This window comes from Lygodium microphyllum, chromosome 25 (assembly GCF_053477565.2).
Source record: "Lygodium microphyllum isolate KBCC chromosome 25, Lygodium_microphyllum_v1.1.10, whole genome shotgun sequence".
In the NCBI taxonomy this organism is placed as follows: Eukaryota; Viridiplantae; Streptophyta; class Polypodiopsida; order Schizaeales; family Lygodiaceae; genus Lygodium; species Lygodium microphyllum.
The window spans coordinates 8,567,522-8,587,749 of NC_141159.1; the positions used below are offsets into that span (position 1 = coordinate 8,567,522).

Consider the following 20,228-nt stretch of genomic DNA (forward strand, 5'->3'; position numbering starts at 1 on the left):
AGATTCTCACTGGCAGGTTTCCCCCTATAGGTGTCAGGTAGAGTGGGCGGTGCCCCCTATGGGATTTTCTTCACCATGCGCAGGATGGGGGGCATTTGGTCCTTAACAAAGGGCAGCAGGATGAGGAGATCATTGGCCTTCCTTGGAGGAGGATTCACGTGGTTGGTCTCAAGGGGAAGACTTGGCGTCTGGATCCCTATGTGTTCTTGGAGGAGTTTCGGGAGTGGCGCCTCTAGATATGGGAAAGCAAGCCACTTGGTGAGCTGGAATGGGACCCTAGAGAGTGGCTATGGCTGGCCACTACAGTCGCCAAGAAGCCACTGAGGTTCTTGGAGTACACAGCTAGGATTGGCAGACATGTATTGATGCAAGAGGACATAGACTGGGTGCCTTCGCATAGCAGATACTGGGCTGAGCATAGCATCACGAATGCCCTTCCATTGGACTTTCTGGTGCCGCCCAAGGGACAGCTGGAGGCCAAGGAGGATATCGTATTTTCTATGGGTTTTGGCACATGGAGGTTTGGCGGTTGGGAGTTGGCTAGCCCATATGCAGCAGGATGGAGGGTGTAAACGCTGCCCACAACAGATTTTGGAAACTCCAAAGCATCGCCTTTGGTCTTGCGAGGCGGCACAACTCGTGTGGAGAGGAGCTAGCCGCATTCTCCGCCGTTTGGCACCCAGCCTTGGATGTATCTCGTGGGGAGCTTTCTGCTGGCAGGTAGTCAGCTAGGGCCGCCACCTTTTGTATAAGGCCGGGATGCAGGACACGATTTTCATCATTGAGGCTAGGTCTTGTGTAGTGGTCGACTTGGAGGCTTTATCCAGTCGCCAAGTATTGGAGCCCACAGTAGACCACTCTGAGGTATGGGAGATCGTAGGGAGTCTTACAGGATGGCATTTTTGGAGGGCACGCTGTCAAGAGGTTTTTGGCGGGGAGTGCCTTTAGTACATGCGACTTTGCTTGAGCTTTGGACTTCCATCATCCACTCCCTCCGTGGCCAGTGGGACCAGGTGCAAGGCGAGTCTCGAGCTCATCAGGAGCTCCGTTTTCACTTTCTGCGCACCTAGGGCGGCCAGGACCTGTTCTTCATGATGCATGGCTTCTTGCCCCCATCCCCCCAGACCGCTTTGAGAGGCTTGTATACATGATGTATTTGTGACTTTGCATCAGCTCCAACTAGTCTGTTGAGCATGAGCACTCCATTGTAATCAGCCTTTTGAGTAATATAATTAGCCATATTTTATCTGCAAGAAAAAAAGTAGTTTTTTTTAGTCCTATTAGTATTGTACTACTTTTGGATAGAACTAATCAAAGACTATCGGATGTGACAATATTTATTAAGGTGCAAGGTGGTACTCACTTGAGGATAAGTGGGAAAACCTGAAGAAGGCCTAACACCTACATAGTACAAAAGAACATTTAAGCTATTCTGAGGAAAAGAGAACCAGGCTAGAAAAGCTGAGGGACCAAAAATTAGACCACTAGGGAGGGAGGGAATATGATGTGGAGAGGATGATGTAAAAGTAAGACTTAAGCATAAATTGTTAAAGGTATGAAGAAGAGAGAGTAAATGCAAACTTGATGAGGGAGGGATGGGCAAGATTGGAGATTGAATAGCACCAAAACCATGCTCATATGAAACAGAAGGTAGGCTTTGAGAAGTTGCAGGTATACATGTTTGTGTTTCTTTGTGTCTAAAACCTCCTTCATTAGGTTGTAATGGTACTAGTCAAGGCCTCCTGGGTAACTTAGAGTGGGTCCTTGCATAATAGAAGGACCAACAAAGGGGGTTTTTGGCTCAAGATTTATAGGATTATATGAACCTTCTACCAGGCCTCGTTGAGATGAAGGCATTGGATCGTGAATCATCCCAAAGTTTTTTGTCCCTCCCAAGTTAAGAGGTGGCCACAGCCTCACTAGTTGGTTGCCATGACTAATACATGCCTCCCTTCGGCGTGTCATTTGGTAAGTTGATGGTAGCTTGTGCCCAAGTAGAAGGGGAAATAGGTAGAGGGTTGGTTGAGGAAGGTATCTTCTTTGGATGTGGTCCCAAAACTCCACCTCAATCATCTCCTCAAAGTCTGCTGAAGAAGGAGAGAAGGAAGAAGAAGAAGAGGAAGCATTGTCCTCCATGTTGAGGGAATAGTGCTGCCTTAGAGTCTCCAAAGGAGGAGAGGAAGTGTGGATAAGAAGCTTCCAGGATGAGATGACTGAGACATCATAGATTAGTACACGTCACTGTGCAAATATGGCTATCATGATAGTTGTGCAGGGTACTCTTTAGATCAGCATGTCCTTCCATGATTTAGTTTGCAGGGAAAACCCAGAGAGTGTATGAGTAGGATTAAGGCAATGTAACTTCAACAATAAATGAAGGAGAGAATGAATGAATGATGAAAACTCAATGAACAGACTTGAATATGCAGGGTGTGATACAATAGATGGTCAAGGAGTGGAGGGCTATCTAACAGTCATTATCCTGTGCAGGAGTGGGCTGAGGGAGAGAGTCATCCTTTGTGACCGATCCTGAGTGCAGCAAACCACCATTGCTTGATGCTAAAATAGGGTGTAGACCACTCTGGCAGGAGCAATGACATAACTAGCCTTCCTCCTCGGATAGGGTGGTAAATAACCTGATTAAGCACTATTTACAGCAATTAACAAATTCACAAAATTGAAATGTACTTTTTGGTATTCCAACTTCCCTTGTTGTTCAAAATGATCAGCAAGCCTTTAATCTGATTTGCTGCTTAATTCGGGCAATCAATTGGCCTTCACTCGCTTTGATGGAGATGGAAAATGCCCCAAATTCAATTATTTCTTGGTCCCTCCACTTGAATAGGCTAAAAACAGCTTCAGCCTTGTTGAATCCAAGTCTTGGAGCTTCCAATTTTTGGCACGCTTCCTGAGGCTGCTGCTAAACCCTAATTTCTACTGCAGATTAGGGTTTACAACATAGAAATTTGAAATTTCTTAGCCTCTGGAGATCTCAATGCTGTAATCTTCGGAGCAAGGCTGTGGAAAGGTTGGGAGATGAGAGAGAATGTTGAGAAGAGAGAAAAGTCAGACTTTCTTCGTGAAGAACTGAAGAAAATCTGTCATTTACTGCTGCTGCCACTGTTGTTGCCTTGTCTCAACAGCTTGTAGATGCAAAGAACTGAAGAAAATCAGTCATTTACTGCTGCTGTCTTGTCTCAACAGCCTGTAGATGTTGTCACCTGTTGTTGATTGGTCTTCTTCGACCCCTAGCTACCTCAGAAGGTTCTCCAATGGCTGCAATTCAAACCAATAGTATCTCCTTCCTCTCTCTTGTAGAATGAATACACTAAAAATGCCTCTCTCCAAACTCTAAAGACGTTTTTTTAGACTTGCATGGGCATTTTTGACAAGTGGTAGCTTTCCCAAATGGTTTTTCCAGCATTATCCATAATTAAATATTAATTTTCAGTCATTAAATACTGAAAATTAATCAAATAATTATTCCAGTGCTCTAAAAAATAATATGATTGGCCAATAATTAAAATTGGCTGGGCAACTTCCATTCCCCAGTGTTTGTGTGCCATCTTTGGCCACCAGATTGACGTTAGATACCATTAATAATTAAATATTAAATTTCAGTCTTTAAATACTGAAAATTAGTCTAATAATTATTTCAATGCCTTGAAAAATAATCTGATTGTTCAATAATTAAATTGGTTGGACAACTTCCATTCCTCAGTGTCTCTGTGCCATCTTTGGCCATCATATTGGCATTAGATACCATTAAACGCCACTTCTCTAGTATCACTAACTGACACTTATGGCCAAATGAATGACCTAGGCCAAGAACTGACACCAGATGCCACCAAGTACCTGTGCGACATAACTTATAGCAACTTTTGCCTTTGATATCTTGTGATTTTCTCGGGTCTTGGACTCGTAAATTTACTTTAATCCCAGTTACATCTCACATTTACAATATTTACTTAACCATGTGATTAAAAATTAATCCACATGTTAAGTGAGGTTTCAAAAAGACATGTCCTCATGAAAGCCCTTTCCCTTAAAATCCTTGCAATCGTTCTCGATTGCACTACTAAATGCATCAAAAGCAAAATAGTGGATTGGAATTTCCACAAGGCATCATAGTTAACACAACATTGCACATTGTTGCTCAACCATTTCATATGCCCAGCACATGTTGAAAATTACCAATTAATCATAATATAATATAAGACTAACGTGATTTCATATTATTCGCTATTTCTTCCTTGGTCGAGGATCAGTTTACATGAAATCACTTAGTATATTCACTTTGTGCGTGTGGATGCAGCTCCCTGTGCCTTATATTCATGGATTCTCCTTGTCGTGAACACCGCTTCTGCGGCTTGCAACACGTTGTTGGTATTTGTTGTGAATGCCGCCTTTGCGACAGCCGTTGCTAGCCGAGGACGCCGCCTTTGTGGCTTACAACACATTGCCTAGTTCTCTAGGGCCACCGCCAAGTCTAAAGATCTGCCGCTAGGAGCCATCACATTGTGGCACTCGTTTGGCATCCAGCACCACTAGTGCAAACCATAGTAGCTCCACCACCCTTGTGCTTGTTATGATCAGCTCCGCTAGCTCGCAAACCATAACGAACTGCCTTCCTGATTGCTCCTACTATTGTGACACGTGGATGCCGCCTCTTGGTTGCATCTCCATCAGTTGTAGCCTTTACTCTTACTTTTTGCAAGAATCACATGAAGAAGACAGCCATTGCCTGACAGAGGGGGCCGCGACCCGGCCAGTTACTTTCTTTTGCTCGTTCTCGTTGCAATTATCATGGCAGGGGTGTACACATTTCGGTAGGTTTGCTAGTTCCTATTGATCTGTGAATCGATGACCTTGTAACACATTGGTAGTCCTGATTGGGCCTGTGGAAGGGACCATTCTAAGTAGCTATTGACCTGCTGTGGTGGTTCTGCCCTCTGCCTCACGCACGAAAGACCTCCCCAGTCGACCTGCTCTGGTGCCTCCATTCTATGCTACACATTCATACCACTAGCATTCATTGCTCCCTCCGTCTGTAGCAACATCCCCCCCGGTATCACAGTAGCTAGATTTGTATCCCCCAGCAGTGACACGCAATGGAAACCTCTGGTCAAACGCTGGAGCATTCTACGAGTGCCCCCCAGTCAAACACCTTGCACGTCGTCCTCTCTGAGACACAACTCCTTTCCGTTCGTGCCATAGAGCTGGAACTGAAAGAAACAGTAATCTATGGACATGTCGTAGGACACTTCATCCAGGGCCTAGCTTCGGGATTGGCTTCACTCCACGCTACACATTGGCACAGGGTAGATTGTAGAGGCAATTCTCATGGGTCAGGGGATCTTCATGGTTCGACTCACCTCCAAGGATGCAGCCCGTGAGCTAGTGGATAGATCACCTTATGTCTCCACGAAGGGGGTCATTTACATGGTTCCCTGGTATAGTGGCTTTAGAATGGAGAAGTTTGCGCTCCACAACAGGTTTTCTAGACACCCGGTCATCCTTCTATTCCCCAGACTGGCAGTAGAGTACCGTCAATTAGTGGAGGACTTTGGACGGCTTTTCGGCACAGTTCTTCCTCCCTCCTCCGTGGATGCAGTGACAGTCGCAGGAGTCCCGAAGGTACGGGTGGCTGTAAAAGACACAAAGAAAATACCCAAGTTTCTTGAGATTGAGCATATCCACTAGCTCGCGGGATGTAGCCCACGAGCTAGTGGATAGCTCACCTTATGCCTCCACGAAGGGGGTCATTTACATGGTTCCCTGGTATAGTGGCTTCAGAGTAGAGGAGTTCGCGCTCCACAACAGGTTTCCTAGACACCCGCCACCCTTCTATTCCCCAGACTGACGGTAGAGTATCGTCAGTTTAGTGGAGGACTTTGGATGGATTTTCGGCACAGTTCTTCCTCCCTCCTTCGCGGATGCAGTGACAATCGCAAGAGTCGCAAAGGTACAGGTGGCTGTAAAAGACACAAAGAACATATCCAAGTTTCTTGAGATTGAGGCAAGCAGACACTCTTTCAGGCAGTAAGTTATTGTGATAGGGCAGCCTGGCCAATGCCTGCGATGCTATGACTTTGGGCATCAGGCAATAGACTGCATGCATTTCAGAGCCAAGACAGCTCAGTCGGCAAAACCATAGGTGGATGCTGACCACAGGTGTCTCAGCCCCCCCCACCCACCCGAGGTCCCTTAGCCCCCATGCCCCTCCCCCTCCCCTCATGGATCCCCCTGACCCTATCCCACAGCCTTCCCCTTTCAAGGCCACTCGCCCCCCCCCCCCCCCCCCCCCCACACCCGTCTTATACGTCCGATCACCCCACCATCCCTTATTGGTCCTCTTCCCAGCCGATCAGCCCCCTCGATTCTCAACCAGTACATGTGTCCCTCCCCCCCCCCGTGATAAACCTGCACTCGTTACACACTCAACACGGCACAGAAAGGTAACACGATATATGAGCTCAAGGTATACTCTTGTATTATTCAATCCAAAAAGCGGGACAACATAGACACATCCCAGGACTACACCCTCGTGACGCCGCACATAAGAGGGTTCACCACTGGGTATAGGGAATCACACGTAGAGTGGAAACAAGGCAGGGCTTTGAGTCACTACTACTCCCTATATAGGTGTATTCGGTAGCAATGGCATGGTATAGCTACAAAGCCCTTACACTCACCCCCGCTTAGTGGATTGCTGTCCTCAGCAATCTAAGGGTAGTGTTTGTTATTTGACTCATCCGGGGTCTTAATACAGCTTTTCCTAGCAAGCTGATCAGTGTCTGTCGGTCTAAGGGAACCATAGGGTCTTAACACAGTCTATACTATCAGACTGGCCAGTGTCTGCCGCACTAGGACTTTGGGGGTCTTAACACAACCTTTTCTAGCAAGCTGGTCAGTGTCTGCCCATCTAGACTGGACGATTGGGGCTTTGTTTTTTGAGTTATTTGATGATTGTTACCATGCGGGTCCACCCTCGACTCGATTACATTTGAGGAGTGGAGGCACGTTGGGGTCTATGATTGAGAACCGCATTGTTTTTGGTTTTCTGGAGAGGCTCAAGGGTTGTTGGAAGGGGCAGGGGGGTTCTCCTTGAGCCAAAGGGCGAAGGCATCCTTTCCGCGTTCGCGAGCCTCCGCTTCTGAGATCCAAGTGGCCTCCTTGAGTGGATGCCCGTGCCACTTGGTGAGGTATTCGGGAAAGCCTCTTTGTTCCCGGCGTCGGAGGAATGCTTCTATTTCGAAGGGACCGTTGGAATGGAGCATTGGTACGCGTCGTCCCCATTGGTTGTCGGGATAGAACCTGCGCAGAAGACGAGCATGAAACGCATTATGAACACAAACACTGTCTGGCAGGTCCAGTTTGTAGGTGACTTCGTTCAGTACTTGAGTGATTCTGTAGGGTCCATAGTAGCGGTGATTGAACTTGGGGGTCATGTTTTTGGGAAGTGACATATTCTTAGAGCTAACTAGGACCATGTCTCCTTTGGCGAATAGTACAGCCTTTCTCTTCTTGTTTGCTTGCTCGGTCATGGTGATCTTGCTCTGCTCGAGGCTTTGCTTAGCTGCTGCATTTCGGTCTCTCCATTTCTTCAGGAACTCTTCTGCATCTTGATCTTCCGCTTTGGCCGCTCCGGATGCTAAGGCCAGTGGGGTAATGACTTCTTTTCCTGTGGCTAACTCAAAGGGGGAATACCCCGTTGCCGAGTGGATGGAGCTATTATAGTGGAATTCCAAGACATCAAGGTACAAGGCCCAATCTTTTTGGTCCACTCGGGCATAGCTCCGGAGATAGTCTTCGATGCCTTGGTTGACTCGTTCTGTCTGTTCATCTGCCTCCGGGTGGAAGGATGATGAGAATCTCAATTGTGTTTCTAGGGTTTTGAAAAGTTCCTTCCACATGTCGCTCATGCATCTTCCATCTCTATTTGATACAATGGCCAGTGGTAAGCCATGAAGTTTGAATACATGTGTGAAGAAGAGGCGTGCTACCTCCTTGGCATTTAGTGGTGGTTTGGCCGGGATGAAGTGGGCCTGTTTGGAAAAATAGTCCACCACTACAAAGATGATTGTGTACCCATGGGACTCATGTAGTTCCACAATGAAGTCCATACTGATGACGTACCATGGGCGGTTGGGTACCGGTAATGGTTGTAGTAGTCCTGCTGGTCTTGATCGTGGTGCTTTGACCAGTTGGCAAGTGGGGCAAGTTTTGATGTAGTCTATTACTTCTTCCTTCATATTCGGCCAAAAGAACTGCTTTCTAAGGGCCTCCAAGGTTTTGCTTTGCCCTTTGTGGCCTCCAATTTTGCCATCATGTATCTCATGCAAGATGAGTTTCTTCAACTCCAAATTGTTGGGGATATACAATCTCTTGCCTAAAAATAGAATACCCTCCTCTAAGGTGTACATTCCATGTGGGGTCTTCTCTGCTTCCACATCTCTAATTATCTTGTGCATTTTTTGGTCTTGCTCTAGGGCCTCTTTGACTAGTTCTATGAAGTTGCTGCTGATCACACTGACAGCTTTCAAGTCAGCTTTCCGGCTCAAGGCATCTGCTATCTTGTTAGTGGAGCCGGGCTTGTGCTTAATCTCCAGGTCGAATTCTGCTAGGAAGTCTAGCTAGCGGGCTTGCTTTGCCGATAACTTGGGTTGAGATTGGAAGTATTTGAGGGAGATATTGTCGGTGAAGACTATTATATGCTTGTCTTGAACATAGTGCTTCCGTTTTCTAAGGCAGTGGATGACTGCTAATATTTCCTTCTCATGTGTGCTCCACCTTGTTTCAGCATCGGTAAATTTCTTTGACTCATAAGCAATGGGGTGACCTTCTTGTACCAGTACACCTCCTATGCCGTAGTCGGATGCATCTGTAGAGATTTCAAAGGGTTTGGTGAAATTCGGCACCCTTAGGACGGGAGTTTGGCTCATGTACTTCTTCATTTGCTGAAAGGCTTCCTGTTGCGCGTTCCCCCATATAAAAGAGTGATCTTCTTTGGTGAGGTGGGAGAGGGGGGCAGTGATGAGGCTGTAATCTTTGATGAATCTCCGACAAAATACTATGAAGCCAAGGAACTCCCGCACTTCTCTTACAGTTTTCAGTACAGGCCATCTTTGGACAGCTTCCACTTTCTTAGGATCCACTTTGATTCCATCTGCTCCTACAATAAAGCCTAAGAACTCCAACTCTTTCACTGCGATCTCACATTTTTTAGGCTTGGCATATAACCGATGCTGCCGCAGTTTCTCAAAAACTCGGCGTAAGTGTTGCTTGTGCTCTTCTAAGGTTTTGCTGTAGACTAGGAGGTCATCTATGTAGATAACGACAAAGATATCTATCTCCGGTCTAAAGACTCCATCCATGAGGCCACAAAATGTGCATGGCCCATTGCTTAGGCCGAATCCTAATACTAACCATTTAAAACTACCATATCGAGTGCGGAAGGCTGTTTTTGGGATATCTTCTTCGGCTATGTGGATTTGGTAGTATCCTGATCTAAGATCAATACGGCTAAAGTACTTGGCCATGTGCAGTCTATCTAACAGGTCTTCCACTAGGGGCATGGAGTATTTGTTTTTTATGGTGATTTTGTTAAGGGCCCTATAATCTACACAGAGTCTAAGTCCCCCATCCTTCTTCTTTACAAATAACACTAGGGCACCAAAGGGGGATTTGCTAGGGCGAATGAACCCTTGTTCTTCTAGTTCATGTAGTTGCTTCTTCAATTCCATGAGCTCGGTGTGGTTCATGCGATAGGGAGCTCGGGCCGGTGGGGCAGACCCTGGGATCAGCTCAATCTTGTGATCCACATCTCGCATGGGTGGTAGACCCTTGGGTAGCTCGGCTGGCATTACATCTTTGAATTCTTCAAGTATTTCTGCCACCTCTGTGTTCCTGCTTTGTTGTCTGGGTTTCTTGCCATTTTCTTCTTCTTCAATTGGTCGGATCATACATAGGTAGACCATATCTCCTTGTTTGACTGATTTTTCGACCTGCTTGGCACTGCATGTCATGATACATGGCCTGATAACGGTCCCTTGGACCAGTGCATTTTGGGTCTGGCACTTTGGTTGGGTTGTGGTTGGCTTCACTGTTTGGCATGATACTCCTGGCTTATTCTCCTTCATTTGCACCTTGATTGGGGTCCTGCCAAGCAGTTTCATTCTTTCACATGGTACTCTGACGCCTTCTTGCATATCTGGCATCATTTCATTTACACCTTTACCAAACATTGCAATGACATACTTGTCATAGAATTCCAAGCCCAATATCACTTCAAAATCATCCATGGGGATTACTAAGAAGTTGACTTTTGCTTTCCACTTGTTGGCTTCTACTTGGACTGCAAAGACTTGTTTCACTTCCTTGGCTTCTCCTTGTGCGAATGTTACTGATAATCCTTCTGGGGCCTTCGATAGTTTTAATCCATGTTTTGCTGCACACCCTGGTGTCATAAAGTTGTGTGTTGCTCCTGTGTCCACCATGATAGGTTGGTTTCCTTCTCCCACTTGGCCTTTGATGTATAGATGGTGAACTGCCGCTACTCTGGCTGCCATGCATTGGGGTCGGGCGCTAACTGTCCCTACCCTTGGGTGGTCCATGCTTTCCTCACTTCCATTTGGGATTTCTTGGATGTGCGGTGGTTGTGGTTCTTCTCCTCTATATGCGCTAGTCGTATTCACCCTTGATCCACTTGATGAAGCTGTATCTTCTATCGGGCATCTGTTTTGGCAGTGTGGACCCCTGCATCTGAAGCATCTGATTCCAATGGACGGGCTTGGGGGTCTCCATCATGATGTATTCGATCCTGCGGGTCCATACGATGTGCTAGGGGTTGGCCTGTAGTGATTGTTTCCCCATCTTCCTGCTGCTCCTCTTGGTACTAAAGCGGTTTGTGACACGGCTGTGGTGGTGGTGGTGTTTTAGCTCCTTGTATCTGTGAATGCCCCTCTAGGGGCATTGGGCCTTTGGTTCCATGAGGAGTTGTTGTTGAAGGTGTTGTTGAAGTTGTTGTTGAACCTGCTTTGGTTTCCCTGTGCTGTTCTTCTGCCTTCCAGGTCCACTAGTCTTTCGGCCATTCTCATGGCTTCTGCTAAGCTTGTTGGCTCCTGTCTCTCCACATCTCTTCTAGCCCATTCTTGCATCCCAAACAAAAATCCATGTAATTTAGTGTCTGTATCCATGTTTGGTAGCTGTAGCATGATCTGCCTATATTTGCTAATGTGTTCTTTCATCTTCCCCTATGTTTGCTTGAGGTTCCTCCATTCATCTCTCACTTTGAATTTTTCCATCTTTGGAATGAAGTAGTCCTTCAATTCTTCCTGGAGTTCTTCCCACGAAAAGATGGTGTGGCCCTGCTCTTGTTCCAGCAGGTACCAACTGGCAGCGTCCTCCTCCAAGTAAATGGCTGCCACCTCCGCCTTCCTGTCTTCAGTTATTCGTGAATACTTCAAGTACCTATCCACCTCTGCGATCCATTTCTTCAAAACCAGCCCATCTCTCTCTCCCTTGTACTTGGCTGGTTGGGGCATCTTGAATTTTCCATAATCATCTTTTGAACTTTCACTATCTTTCTCCTCTTTACGGTGGTGCTTCTTCTCCTTCTTCTTGTCTTTCTTTTTACTTCCTAATTCTACTACTTTCTCCTTCTCTTTCCTTGTATCTTGCGCCCTCCTAGATGTCTCCTCTCTACCCATTCTATCCATCTCCTCTTGCATTCTGTGTCTTTTCTCCTCTTCTTGTTGTTGTATCACCCATTCTCTATAGCCTTGCTCCACTTCTAGTTTTTTATTCCTTTCCTCCTCCTCTTCCTTCATCTGCATGTTCCTCCATATTAACTCCAGCATGCCTGACATACCATCTAATTGTCTTTCCAGTCCGGCCACCTTCTCCTCTTGGGCCACTCTCCATTCTTGTCCTCTACTCTTCTTCCTCTCCTCCATTGTTTGGAGGGTGACGTTCTCCCTTTCGTCCTCCATGTGGTTGGTGGTGGTGTCGATGTGGGGAAGCCGCGTTTTGCCTGTGGTGGTGTGGGTCGTGCCGCGGGGAAGCCGCGTCACGTCTTCAGACGGTGGGGTGTCGAGGTTGGGGTGTCACGCCGGGGGCCGATGTGTCGAGGGGCGTTGCGACGTGGGGCGATACGATGGGGGTCGACACGACGTGGGGTGTCTCGCTGTGGGTCGTTATGACTTCAATCTCTTCAGGGCACTGGATCTTTCCTCCTGCTTCCGTGAGCACTCCTTCACTCCGAGCAAGAGTCGCTCTAATACCAAGTGTGATAAACCTACACTCGTTACGCACTCAACACGGCACAGAAAGGTAACATGATATATGAGCTCAAGGTATACTCTTGTATTATTCAATCCAAAAAGCGGGACAACATAGACACATCCTAGGACTACACCCTCGTGACGCCGCACATAAGAGGGTTCACCACTGGGTATAGGGAATCACACGTAGAGTGGAAACAAGGCAGGGCTTTGAGTCACTACTACTCCCTATATAGGTGCATTCGGTAGCAACGGCATGGTATAGCTACAAAGCCCTTACACCCTCCCCTCCCCCCCCCCCCCAATCCATTTGCCCCCTTCCCACAGGGGGTGACGAGCCTCACATGCCCACATCCTCTCCTTACCAGCAGCCCAGCCCCCCTCCCTTCCTCCCTACACAGCCACTAGCTCATTTGGTCCAGCCGCCCGTCACACCTTCCCTTGACTAGCGCAATTGCTCCCCCAGGAGTTTTTTCGCAGTGGTCCATGGTCTTATTTGAGAGTTGCGGAGCGCGGACAGTTTCCACTACCTCTGGAGGTGGGGATCTTTGTGGTTCTCAAGTCAAGGAGAGGTAAGGTCCATTTACTTACACCACCGGATGGACCAAACTATGCTTTCTTCTTTCAGACCTCTCATTCAAGAGACTGGACGATGACACAGATAGAGGAGGAGGTGAGGGGCCAGGTTGCAGGCCACATCTCCTAGTGGATGGGAGGAGGAGGACTAGCACTCTTTTCCCAGCAGTGGCCAGTGATGGACATTAACTGGTGGGCTGGAGTCGAGGTCCTACATTCGAGCATTATTTTTCGAGTGCCTCCGCAGTGGAATTCACCAATGAATGTGATCGAGTGGCCCCTCACACAGGCTGCCCGCTTCTACCAGTGTACAGAGTCATGTCTCTCGGCCTAGCTAATAGACGCCTTGGTGGTACCGCCTGGAGCATCTATCACCCCCATGGTCCGTGCAACCAGTCTTCCTTCCATGGATGGGTGGTAAATTCCTGATTCCAACTTAATTTCAGCAGCAAACAATTAATGCAAATCTGAAAATACAAATTTACCTACTGATCTTGGACAATGCACACTCAATTGGCCCTGAAATTGGCACCCCTTTCAGTATTTCTTTAGCTTTATTGAAGAAGAAAGTTGATTTACAATGGGATTCTCCCAATCCCTTTCTGTATTCCAACTCCCCTTGTTGTGATGAATCACCAGCAAGTCTTTAATTTGATTTGCCCCTTGATTCGGGCAATCAATTGGCCTTCACCTCCTTTCATGGAGATGGAAAAATGTCCCAAATTCAATTATTTGCTGGCCTCTCCACTTGAACAGCTTCAGCCCTGATGAATCCAAGTCTGGGAGCTTCCAATTTCAAGCACGCTTCTCGAGGCTGTTGCTAAACCCTAATTTCTCTGTAAATTAGGGTTTATAGCAGAGAAATCTGAAATTTCTCAGCCTCCAAGGGTCCAAATGCTGAGATCTTCGGAGCAAGGTTGTGAAATGACTAGGAGAAGAGAGGGAAAGCTGTAGAGAGAGAAAATTCAGAGTTTTGTTGCGAAGAATGGTTGAAAATCAGTCAAGTGCAGTTGTTGCCTTGCTTCAACAGCATGTAGATGCAAAGAACTGAAGAAAATCGGTCATTTACTGCTGCTGCCGTGTTTCGACAGCTTGTAGATGCTATCTCTTGCTGTTGATTGGTCTTCTTCTGCCCTTGGCTACCTCAGAAGGTCCTCCAATGGCTGCCTCAGAAGGTCCCCCCTCTCTCTCTTGTAGGCTGAATTTATAAAAATGCTTCTCTCCAGCCTCTAAAGACGTTTTTCAGTCTTACATGGGCATTTTTTTAGAAGTGGCAGCCTTCCGAAATGGTTTTTCCAGCATTTTTCATAATAAATATTAATTTTCAGCCTTAAAATACCGAAAATCAATCTAATAATTATTTCGGTGTTCCAAAAAATAATACGATTGGCCAATAATTAAATTGGCTAGGCAACTTCCATTCCCGAGTGTCTTTGCGCCATCTTTGACCATCAAATTGGCGTTAGGTACCATTAAACACCACTTCTCTAGTGTCACCAACTAACACTTATAGCCAAATGAATAACCTAGTCCAACAACGGGCACCAGATACCACCAAGTACTTGTGCGGCATAACCTATAGCAACTTTTGCCTTTGACATCTTGTGATTTCTTCGGGTCCTGGGTTCATAAATTTACTTTAACCCCAGTTGCACCTCACTTGGGCAACATTTACTTAATCATGGGATTAGAAATTAATCCACATGTTTAGTGAGGTTTCAAAAATACACGTCCTCATGACAGCCCTCCCCCTTGAAATCCTTGCAATCGTCCTCAATTGCACTGCCAAATGCATCAAAAGCAAAGTACTAAACTGGAATTTCGATAGGGCATCATAGTCAACACAACATTGCGCAATGCTGTTCAATCATTCCTATGCCCAACATATGGTGCTGTCCATGGAACTAGATGTAAACCATTGAAAACTGAGCATAATCTAATAATAAACTGATCACCTGCTGATTCGAGAACTGATCACAAACTGCTGCAAATGTAATTCCAAACCGATCATGAACTTATTGCAAAAACTGACTAGCAATCAGTGCAAAAACTGATGCACAACTGATCCAAAAAGTGACCATAAAATGTTCTCAAGCTGATCAAAATCTAAGCTAAAACGGATCAGAATTTTATCTCAAAATTGAGGCAAAATTCATGCTAAATTGGTCATAAGCTGATGTAAAAGTATAGTTCTAGTGCTTAGGTGAAACTCATACTCATCTATATACATCTCACAGTGACTAGTACACTAAATAGTGATCTCATGGCAAACATACTGTCAACGCAGTACCTTGGATACATGCTGAATACATTCGAGATCCAGTACATACGATAGCTGTCCATAACTGGAGGGGAAGTGCTACCTCCCCTTTGAGTATCAGGCAATACTTTGGAACCTTGCTCTGCTGAACCTGACGGAGCCCGAACTAAAGTCGGCTCTAACTAAAAGGCGTCTAGGTAAAGCTGCAACAACTGAGGATGGTCTGCCAAGTCAACCTCTTCCATCCATTTGGCATCCATTGGTGAATAATTCTGAAATTTCACCAAGTGTCTCTTGGAAACTTTACCTTTGATCTTTCTTTCCTTATGTGTCAAAATCTACTCAAGTACCAAAATCTCATCTAGCTCCTCAACCTTAGGCTGAATTTCAGCAGACATATTCTCTGGCACATCATGATGAAAAGGCCTCAACAGACTGACATGAAAGGCATTGTGTATCTGCCAATGTGGAGGTAATTTCAACCGATATGCCACATCGCTGATCTTCTCCAACACCTGGAAGGGCCCATAGTATCTCATACTCAACTTCAGATATAATCTTTCTCTTCCTTTCATCTTTTTCAGCCTTGCCTTTTCAAAACGCAGCAATACATAATCACCCTTTGCAAACTGCAAAGCACGTTTGTGGCGATCAGCTGCCCTCTTTTACTTTTCTTGCGATCTGTGAAGTGCATATTTTATCTTTTCATAGGCTACATCCAATTTTTCCACATAACGATCAACCTCAAAGATCTTATCCTTTGTTTGCAGAATAGGTGGTACCTTCTTGTCACCCTCAACCACCTCAAATGGAGCTTTTCCCGTAGAACTATGCACTGTGTTGTTGTAAGCAAACACAACCAAGGGCAAATACTGCTTCCACTGTGTCTTGCGGTCTGAAATATAGCACCTCAAAAGATCTAAAACTGTGGAATTTGCTTCCTCAGATTGACCATCTGTCTGCAGATGGAAGGATGATGAGAATCTCAGCGTGGTACCCATATTCTCAAACAAGCCCTTCCAAAATAAACTGGTCATTTGAGGGTCTCGATCACTAATGATCGACTCTGGCATACCATGATACTGAAAGATGTGTTGTAAAAACAATCATGCCATATGAACAGCCTTTATTTTCTTCCTCACCGGAATGAAATGGGCTTGTTTGCTAAACCTGCAAATGATGGTCCATATTCCATCATTCCGTGTAGGTGTCTTAGGAAGCTAAAAAATAAAGTCCATTGCAATGCTTTGCCAAGGCCTATCTGAAATAGGCAAGGGCTGTAATAAACCCAGCATCTTTTGCCTATCATGCTTTACCTTTTGGCATACGATGCATGTCTTAACAAACTGTTCTACATCATGCCACAAAGCTGGCCAATAAAAGAAATATTCCACTACCTTGACCGTGGCATCAATACCTCTATGTTCTACATACGGAGGAACATGACTTTCAGTGATAACTCTAGGCCTTAACTGCTTTGTGACACATAGTCGCCCATGCATCATAAAAAATCCATCTCTTAGCACAAAGTGTTCATGTCTTCGGCCATTGCAAAGCTAATCATAAACATTAGCAAAGTCTGAATCAGCAACATATTGCTTTTTCATGGCATCTAACTCAGTGTGATAAACCATGCTAACGGTTGAAATTTGTGGCTTATGTGACAGTGCATTAGCACAACATTCTTTTTACCATCAATATGTACAATCTGAAAATGAAACATAGAGAGAAAATTTGCCCATCTCATATGCTTCTTTGACAACTTTGTTTATGTTAGAAAGTACCTCAAAGTTTGATGGTCTGTCTGCACTGTAAAATCAACCCCCAACAAATAATGTTTCCACGTAGGCAGTGCATGAATTACAACCAAGAGCTCTTTCTCATAGACCTGCAAACTCTTTTCTGCAGCGTGGAGAATTCGGCTCTTATAAGCCACAACTCGGGTGTCCTGCGTAAGAACAGCTCCAATGGTGTTACCACATGCATCACATTGAACTATGAATGACTTCCTTAGATCGGGCAACACAAGCACAGGATCTGAAGTCATCTTTTCCTTCAGCTTTTCAAATGTTGAAATTTCCATTGCTGTCCATCTAAATGGCACATCCTTCTTCTGCAAGGCATGCAATGGAGATGCAATTTCAACAAACCACGTACATACTTCCTGTAGTAAGAACATAAACCCAAGAAGCTGCGGATGTCATGCATATTCCTCAAAGGTGGCCATGATCGTATTGCTTTAACCTTTGCAAGGTCCATGCGAATACCAAGCTATCATGATGCCCACCTCAAAGGTATGTAACAACCAATTCAATGCAAACATTTGCTTGAATTGTATCCATGTTGACGGTGCTCTACCTTGCATCAAAAGAGTGGACCACCACTGTAATGCATTTCCTTTCAAGAAGGTAGTTGCCTTTTGAATCTTCGAGGACTCCGTGAAGTTCCCCCTTGAATAGGTTGCATCAAATTGCTGAATGAAAGTCAAAGCTTTCAGTCTATCTTGTACACCGCTGAAGGACTCAAACTTCACTGCTTTTCCACCCTCATCAGTCTTTTGTTGCCCCTTTGGGTGTCAAGTTGTCATATAGTGACTGCTGCAAAAAGGGCGCATTTGCTGAATTTACATCAAAACCAACGCCAAACGGAGCATTTGCATGACCAGCATTCATTCCTTGAGTCCCATAAGCATTTGGGGGTGCAGATGCAGTACCAAACATGCTACTTTATGCCCCAAGCATCAAGCCAATGCTGCCATGCATAGTTTTGCATATTTTCAGCCATACCCAAATACATTGGGCCTTGCACACCATGCATTGGTTGCTGCATACCATAGAGATTTGTGCCATACATCCTCGTATGCGGTCCTTGTTTAACCATAGTATGAAAAATCGCGCTTCTAGCAAAATATCATGACTGCCTCATCATAGCATGCATGCCCGGGTGTCCAAAATGTAGGTATCCATTGTTTTATTTCATTAGCATCTTTGGGAGCTTCAAATGAAGGGTTTGGCATTATCTTCGATGCATCTTGCTGCCCTGAAGATGTAGAAGACGTCTTATGCATCTTGCTGCCCTGAAGATGTAGAAGACGTCTTTTTCTTCTTGCCTTTGCTGTCCTTCTTTGGAGCATTCAAAATTTACCAAGATCCTTTGCCAATTCAGAAAAGAGATTTGTTGCTATCCTCATCCAATTCTTGAACTGGTCATCAAATTCCTCTTCACTTTGTTGGTCATCGGCCTTCTTATGCCCTGAAGGCCATGCATCTTGCCCAACAACAACATTTTCAGCTTGCTGTCCATGGTTTGAGCCTTATCCAAGGTTTGGCATTGCATTTCCTTCATTCCCATGTGAATGTTCATACTAAGAGGCATCATCATTGCTTAAGTCCATCTCACTGTATGAAGATATATTGTTGTAATTTCTCAATTAAGAGTAAAAATCAGCACTAGCACAAAGCTTTGGCTTGCAATCAGGTGCCTTGGGCCCACCAAATTAAGGGATTGAGTGGAATCCCGGCAATGGAACCATGTAACCAACCTCGGATAGGGTGGTAAATAACACGATTAAGCACTATTTATAGCAATTAACAAATTTACAAAACTGAAATGCACACTTTAGCATATAATCTTGGACATTGGACACTTTGTTGAAGAAGAAGTTGATGTACAATGGGATTCTCCCAATCCCTCTCAGTATTCCAACTCCCCTTCCAACCTCGGATAGGGTGGTAAATAACATGATTAAGCACTATTTATAGCAATTAACAAATTTACAAAACTAAAATGCACACTTTAGCATATAATCTTGGACATTGGACACTTTGTTGAAGAAGAAGTTGATGTACAATGGGATTCTCCCAATCCCTCTCGGTATTCCAACTCCCCTTGCTGTTCAAAATGACCAGCAAGTCTTATCTTATTTGCCTCTTGATTTGGGCAATCAATTGGCCTTCACCTGCTTTGATGGAGATGGAAAATGCCCCAAGTTCAATTATTTGATGGTCCCTTCACTTGAATAGGCTAAAAAGAGCTTCAACCCTGTTGGATCCAAGTCTTGGAGCTTCCCATATTTGGCGCACTTCTCGAGGTTGCTGCTAAACCCTAGTTTCAACTGCAGATTATAGCAAAGAAATCTGAAATTTCTCAGCCTCTGGTGATCTCAATGCTGTAGAAAGGTTGGGAGATGAAAGAGAATGTTGAGGAGAGAGAAAAATCAGACTTTCTTCGTGAAGAATTGAAGAAAATCTGTCATTTATTGCTGCTGCCCTGTCTCAACAGCTTGTAGATGCAAAGAATTGAAGAAAATCAGTCATTTACTATTACTGTCCTATCTCAACAGCCTATAGATGCTGCTGTTGATTGGTCTTCTCCTACCCCTAGCTACCTCAGAAGGTCCTCCAATGGCTGCAAATCAAACGAGTAGCATCTCTTGCAGACTGAATACACTAAAAATGCCTCTCGAGCCTTTAAAGACGTTTTTTAGTCTTGCATGGGCATTTTTGACAAGTGGCAGCTTTCCCAAATGGTTTTTTCAGCATTATCCATAATTAAATATTAATTTTCAGTCTTTAAATACTAAAATTAATCTAATAATTATTTCGGTGTCCTGAAAAATAATATGATTGGCCAATAATTAAATTGGCTAGGCAACTTCCATTCCCAAGTGTCTTTGTGCTATCTTTGACCATTAGTTTGGCGTTAGGTACCATTAAACACCACTTCTCTAGTGTCACCAGTTGACACTTGCGCCCAAATGAATGACCTAGGCCAAGAACTAGCACCAGATACCACCAAGTACCTATGCGGCATAACTTACAACAACTTTTGCCTTTGACATCTTGTGATTTCCTCGGGTCCCGGGCTCATAAATTTACTGTAACCCTAGTTACATCTCACATGTGCAACATTTACTTAACCATGTGATTAAAATTAATCCACATGTTAAGTGAGTTTTCAAAAATACATATCCTCATGACAACAGCAATCAAAAAAATGAGAGAATGATTAGGAGATGGAGAAGGAAAGTTGGCGATGATGTTTGGGGCAGCACGGCAAGGTAGGATGCATGGGACCAAAGTGTTAGTACACAATGATTCACTTTTATA

General features: G+C 45.0%; 1 protein-coding gene across 3 annotated transcripts in view; it reads left to right on the forward strand.

Annotated features, from left to right (window-relative positions):
* The window catches only part of EMB2738 (GTP-binding family protein), an 87,282-nt gene that overhangs the window by 60,683 nt on the left and 6,371 nt on the right, over positions 1–20,228 (forward strand). The gene's annotated exons all lie outside the window — the stretch shown is intronic.